This window comes from Thermobia domestica, chromosome 4, assembly GCF_964235325.1.
Source record: "Thermobia domestica chromosome 4, izTheDome1.hap1.1, whole genome shotgun sequence".
NCBI lineage: Eukaryota > Metazoa > Arthropoda > Insecta > Zygentoma > Lepismatidae > Thermobia > Thermobia domestica.
In genome coordinates, this window is record NC_137457.1 from 281,232,078 (window position 1) to 281,238,764 (window position 6,687).

Genomic DNA, 6,687 nt, shown 5'->3' on the forward strand with positions numbered 1-6,687 from the left:
AAGGAAAATGGGATATACGATATGTTTTGAATTATTGCACTATATAAGAATTTTCTTCTTTTTCACGAACACTAAGAAAATTTTTTTATTCATTTTACTGTTGGATTTTATGCACTGAAAATGTTAAGGGTATTTTCTTTTAAAGAACTACAGTACTTGTATCCGATTTCTAGACTTAATATTCGTATTTGAAATAACGGAATACCTGATGCTGCTAATGTATATATGAGGTTTTCATTGAGTATTCCTAGTTCAGTGACTAGTTATTTATTTTAACTTCATTTTGAAAATAATGTACTGAAATAAACGAAACAAAATATATAGCATTATATCAATATAAAATATTATATGTGTCCACAATTCGGTCACTATTATTTTAGTTACTTTTTTATACAAATTTTACCTCATAGTATTTTCATTTACACACTATTAAATATACATTTGAATATAAAAAGCAGAAGAAAAATGCACAAGAAAAGCTAAGCAATTGAAATACTAAAGCGATATCTAATATTAGAGCGTGTGTTCAGGTCATGTTAATGTATGCTAATGCACATCAGGTTCATGAACATGCAAATTAATGCTAGGGACATGTCTGATGTAAACTGTAAATAGCAACTCTGCCTAAATAATAAAAAATCAAAAATCTTGGATAAGGAAAATTACCAAAAATTCCTAATTAAAAATCTTTATTATTGTTTTCGCAATATATGACTAGCAGGTGCGTCACAGTTCAAATTGTTGCATGTGCTGAATTATGCAAGTGAAAATATGTAGCTTCTTATTGAGGAATGTATTTTGAACAGGAATGCACAGAAATTAGAAAATGTGATCGACATCTTTGTAAATTGCTTAAAATATACAAGTAGTCGACGGAATGCTCATACGTAACACTGTATATTTTTCAATTGTCTACAAAATAAGTTCAAACTGTTGATGTTAGAAAAAGATTAGGTGCTTGGGATCCCGGGTTCGATCCCAGTTCCCGCCAAGTGAACTTTGTGGTGAACAAACACCGTGTGCGTATGTTTTCTCGTGGTTCTCCCGTTTCCTCCCACTTTCTTCATTCCACCATTTCATTCATCACTCATCATCACCGTCTCCTTTCCCCTCACCGGCATAAACGTGGGACGTAAAACTCAAAGATTTCATTTCATTTTTTTCAGAAAAAGAACTTACCTGAACTTAACGCAAACAGTATTTAGAAGATGTAATCGCTAGATAGGTGTTCATAGGCTGTTCTCATGGAATCCAAATAGTCGTACATATATGTAAATTCTCATTAATAATCCTTATATCTTTATGTGTATATATATCTGAGATGTGGCAATACATATATAACAAATTGCGACTTAAATAATATCTCCATGACATACGTAATATCATTTCTACAACATCAAGTCTATCTTGAACATTGCAATATTCACTTTTGTAGAATATGTTTTTCTATATTCACAATTCTGACGTGTGTCTACTTTAAAATTAATTAACATCAACAACTACGTTCCTATGCTTCATGAAATACGACATAACAATGACTTCAACCCTTCAAAGGAAATAGTATAAAACTATACAAGTAAAGCATCTCTCCCAGCACTCAATATTTCCTTCTATTTGAAAACATGACGTTAATGCTGAAATAAAAATGTGTAACCTGATCTTTGAAAACGTTCTTCAATTACAACTATACACTAGCTAACTAAAATTCCTGACAAATGTTTCATCGACTCTTGAATTCTATTATTGACTGAAATAAAATAATCTTAATCAAAAAGTTTTATTGCAAGAATAGTTGACTTACACTGGTTTTGTACTATTTTTAAGAGTTCGTTTCAAAATTTTGTATTGTTGCTCGAGGTAACTCTAATAAAATTATTAAACGAAAATTTACATACTTTTAATTTCTTTTCTCCGTGACCTGAAACGAATTATTATTATTATTGTTATTAATGAATTAAATTTACAATTCCCACAGAAATATTCCAGGAAAATATGTTTTTTATACTTCTTCCATTTTCTAATTTAAACATATTTTGTTATAGAGAACCATTTTCAATAATTGTCAACTAGTAGGCAGGAGAACTTACATGGTAATAATTTGTACCATTTTAGTGTGTTTTGAATTTCTTTTCCTGTTCTTGTTTGTAATTTGTAGTCATCTTCAATCCACACTCATATTTGAGAGCAAAATAACTATGCATTTTACAAAATTTTAAGAATTTTTTTCTTCCATAGTAAAAATATTTTCGTGTATCTTGTACACACCAGGAAATATCAATGTATTTTGAATTTTTGAAATTAATATTTAGTGTTAACAAAATTTTTATTTATATGTGTAATGATTTATGTTGATAGAAATTTCTAAATTTTAGGTACTGTCACGCTTTTTTTCAAATGTTTCAATTTCGTGTAACAATCAAGATTTTTTCATGTAGCTCAAGTATCCAAAATGCATTTTGATAGAAAAGATAATTTCTTTTGTTTTGATTTGCTTAGAACAAACAGACCACCTGCTTTTCATTGCTTTTTCCCTTACGTTACGTAGTACAGGCGTTCTCATCAGCCCCTTTCCATTTTCCATACTTCTACAAACACTAGGGAAATTAAAAATCATTATTTCTTGTTTTAGTTTCAAAGTCCCCTGATTATGCGAAGAGACTGAAAGAGATGGTGATGATGAGATGGATGATAATGTGGACCATTCTGAAATATTTTTTTTTTGCTCTTATTTTATGTAACTTGCCAGCCCTAATAGACAGCGTGCCTTTCTCAGAGAGAGTTTAGTTAATAAGCTAACCTTTAAAAACAACTCTGGAAGGAACAGAACTTTACATGCGTACTTCGATCTCTTCCCTCCCCGTGCTCTTCCCTCCTCTCCCGATAAAAAAAAACATTCCAATATCTTATCAGTTGATAAAACTTGTTTCATTATTCCAGTGGTGGTTATCGCATTATGTAAAGTAAGCAGTGTATAACCAAAGATAAAATCCACATATCACATTATTACTTCTATATTATATTTTTATTCAAACCGATTTCCAAAATCACTCTTTTGTTTTCCTTCCTTGACGTTGGAACTGAATAGTTGCTGCGAGTTCCTATACTGTCTCTGGAAAGCGCATAGTAGCATAGGCCTTTCCACTAGCGTCATTCTTTGTTACTGCTTGCGAGTCAGGATGCGATTCTTCGCATTGTGTACGAGTACCAAAAGTTAAAGCAGAAATACTACGAAAAACTGTAGATCCTCTTGTCATCAATTGACAAAAATTCGTACTAAACTAATCAAATAATCATTTATAAATTTTACTGAACTGTGTTTGTTTTACTGGGATATTCGGTTGTTTAAATGTGTATGATATACTTGAATCTTGTGCAATGTATGGAAGGGAGATATTCAACAGCAGTTTGTAATTATTGTAGTGGAGCCTGTGAAATGGAGCCATAGAAGATAATCTGACTGCCTAATTTCCGATCTTCGGTGATCTAATTTTGGTTCTCGAGCATGCTAAAATAAAGAGATGAGTATGTAGAATGCTCGTCCAGCTCATCAACTTAATACTTCACTAACGTGAAAACATGCATTCCACATTTTAATACTACAACTGTTCATTGTTGTGTGGTTGTTCTTCTACAAACAAGTTGTTCTGATACAAACAAGCACATTGTGAGAAGTTTCTTTTTTTTTTTTTTTTTTTTTGAATGATAATAATATTCAAAAAATGGAGGATACAGCGACATTAATAATGTACACAAAGATGTTATAAATGCAGTTTTTCTGAATGTCATCTACAAGCAATACTTACGGAAAAACTTCGGAAAATCAGATTTTATCATATACTTGATGAAAAGATGAAAATAAATTGTCAGCAAACAAGGAGCGTAATCGTATTATGAAATGTTTCATTGATGTTTGTTTCTTGCACAAAGAAAAACAGGCTTTCGGTTGTAAAAATGTGACAGGTTCTTCAAATTACTTACAACTGCTAACACTAGTTAACAAATATGATTTATTACTACGGAGCCAATTAGAAGATTTTAATATCTTCAATGGGTCATTTAATGTAACTAGGAATGATACACTTGAATTTTTTATTTTTTATTTTATTTTATTTTTTTTTGTTTTTGTTTTTACATACAAAGCAAGAAATTTATAACACTAGCTTTGTTTCCATAATCCCGAATGAAGATACAGATGTAGACAATAAATGTTTCTTCTTAACTTATATATTTCACTGACCAAGGTTCGATTGCACACTTAAAGATGGCATATTTAGGATATGGGTTTCGTCCATTTTTTCTGAGAATTGTCAGTTGAAACACTTTACATTTTCTGGCCGTGTTGTTAATAAGTACGACTGTTCTCAACAGTTAGTAACACAGAGATAGGATGGTACTCTGAGTCGACTGTTCTCGACTCATTTCAATGGACTTCAGGCAAACGGTAGAACATTATGGCCTACTGTCTCTTTCAACTATTGTTTCGCTCGCAAATTATACTTTGTGTTGCCTTTGGCGACCTGTAGTATAAAAGATGGCAAATTGTTCTTCCTGACATTCGATGGATTAGAAGATTTTTTTCTAAGTACACAAAAAGGAGTCATACATAGTTACTGAAATTAGAAGACGGCTGCATAATGTGTCTGTTATACGCTGAAACTATAATTCTAGTTTAGATAGTATTGTAACAAAATATAGCAAAATAATTTATTTCGTTAATTGAAAAGATGAAAGATCCAGATGAGATTAATAAGCATGTAACGTGCCTTGGTATAGCTTCGTCGAGGGCCAGTGGCATTTAACCAGCACAAGTATCTAAACAGGGAGACAAATTTTACAGTGATAGTTCTTAAATGAGCGAAAATAATTGAAGTTCTTTCTATAGCAAAAATTAGATATACTGTATTTTTTATAATATTTTTGTCTATTGTATAAACGCGTATTTCACACTAGCAAAACAAAAACCTATATTTCAATAACCAAATAGGTAATATAAGGCTATAGAAATAGAAGCTGATATATCTATGAAATGAATAACTAGTGTTGTAAATAGAAAAAAAAACGGTTCGTATTTCTTCAGAAATGTACGTTTTTTTAAGAAAAAAAAACATTGGCTCTCGTTTTCTTTCTAAATTTCGTTTTTTTTCAAACAGTCATTTGTAATGCATCTTACGTCTATTTAAGTATGAAATATTTTTATGTAGGTGTAATCACCGTAAAATGCAACATAAATTAAACACTAGATACTGATACGCTACAAATATTTTACAATTTACATGAATACCATACCTATTAACAATTCGGGTTTCAGCAGTTTTCATCAATATCAACTAAGAAATAAAAGTAGAAATGAAATTTTGTTTTTTCGTGAATGCAGGCCTTTAATAAGTACGAAAATAATGTCGCGAGCAATATAAAATTAAAATAACTTGTCTAAAGGTAAAAACCAATACTAATTTGCCTAATAGTATTTTTCTAAATGTCATATATAAATAATTTGTCGACTAGATATATATGATATGCAGAGCCGGCTCTACCATATATGCAGCGGCGTATTTACGATTTTGTTTCGGGAGGGGTTTTGCTAACTTTCGGGGGGATTTGCCTGAAAATGTGAAAATTCTGCAAGATATTTCATATACTTTACTATAGTAAGATTTCGGGGGGGCTTAAGCCCAGAAGCTCCCCTAAATACGCCACTGTATATATGCAACACGTGCATTTGCGTGGAACGGCAAGATTGGATGGTCCGGCAAAATCTGTCATAAGTATATTATTTAAATTAAATATTTCTTGTTTGAAACAGACTTCATGATGGTGGTAGTTAGATTTACTAAGCTGACCTATTTGAATACAACATTCATAAATTATGTTTATGTTGCATTAGTTTAAGGCCACATGGACAATGCTGAAGCAAATGGTCGAATAAATCCGAGCACAAATTGCTTGATTGTTGTCAAATGCAAGAATTCAATTCTCGAATAGTAGTGAATATCTGTTCCATTTATTAAGTTATCACAGTTTTGATATGAAAGTAGTCTTGTTTTTGTCAGAAGCAAGTTCCTTATCATTGAAGATAGAAACATTTTTTTAAAAAAAAAAATGTTAGAAGATGTAGAAGAAAAATCAAGAAATAAAGATAAAAGAGCTAGTTGCACTGGAATTGCAAACTGATACATTGAGATTGAAGCTCGATAGTGAATTCTATAAAAAGGATTACCATCTTTCCTCTGCAGGTGTGTTTGCTTTATCTTTCACTATCATAATAGATTAACATTTAAAGAAAAAAACAGACACAACGGAATTGCATTTTTAGTAAGTATTTAAGCCTTTCTGAGTGCGACTGCACTTACCCTCACCTTTGTTGTTCATGCTGGAGTAGCATACTTAAAATCATGACTTCTAAGATTTGTTCTTTCTGGAGAAAGGGGGAGGCGGCATATTATGCCATTGCACGAGGCGACAAATTGACTAGGACCTGAATATAGGATGACTCAATTTGAAGTAATGCAGGGTGTTTCAAAATTAATATTAGGGTCTTGAAACTTTGTAGTATCTATTACAATTAACTTACAATTATAAATATTATATCGACTGAAAGAGCAACTCAAACAGTTTTGTACGCACGCATGTATATGCATTGTTTCTTCTGTCTGCCGTTAGAAAGAGCAAGTAGCAAAGATGGAAACT